Source organism: Arachis duranensis, unplaced genomic scaffold (assembly GCF_000817695.3).
Source record: "Arachis duranensis cultivar V14167 unplaced genomic scaffold, aradu.V14167.gnm2.J7QH unplaced_Scaffold_27300, whole genome shotgun sequence".
Lineage (NCBI taxonomy): Eukaryota > Viridiplantae > Streptophyta > Magnoliopsida > Fabales > Fabaceae > Arachis > Arachis duranensis.
In genome coordinates, this window is record NW_026264905.1 from 7522 (window position 1) to 8122 (window position 601).

General features: G+C 40.6%; 1 non-coding gene across 1 annotated transcript; it reads left to right on the forward strand.

Moving 5' to 3' along the window:
* The first annotated feature begins 251 nt into the window (after positions 1-251).
* LOC127744336 (small nucleolar RNA R71) lies at positions 252-359 on the forward strand. The gene has a single exon (XR_008005325.1). It is a non-coding gene; the product is annotated as a small nucleolar RNA R71 (small nucleolar RNA).
* The last annotated feature ends 242 nt before the right edge of the window (positions 360-601 follow it).

A 601-nucleotide genomic window follows, 5' to 3' on the forward strand; every position in this document is an offset into this window, starting at 1 on the left:
ATCTTATTCTGAGCCAATATGGCATTCAGAGTATCAATCTCAAGAACTCCTTTCTTCTGAATTGTCCCATTGTTCACAGGATTTCTTTCAGAAGTGTACATGAATTGGTTATTTGCAACCATTTCAATGAGCTCTTGAGCTTCTGTCGGCGTCTTCTTCAGATGAAGAGATCCTCCAGCAGAGCTATCCAAAGACATCTTGGACAGTTCAGACAGACCATCATAGAAAATACCTATGATGCTCCATTCAGAAAGCATGTCAGAAGGACACTTTCTGATCAATTGTTTGTATCTTTCCCAAGCTTCATAGAGGGATTCACCTTCCTTCTGTCTGAAGGTTTGGACTTCCACTCTAAGCTTACTTAATTTTTGAGGTGGAAAGAACTTTGCCAAGAAAGCATTGACAAGCTTTTCCCAAGAGTTCAGGCTTTCTTTAGGTTGTGAGTCCAACCATATCCTAGCTCTGTATTCTTACAGCAAAAGGAAATAGCATAAGTCTGTAGACCTCAGGGTCAACCCCATTGTTCTTGACAGTGTCACAGATTTGCAAGAATTCAGCTAAAAACTGATGAGGATCTTCCAATGGAAGTCCATGGAACTTG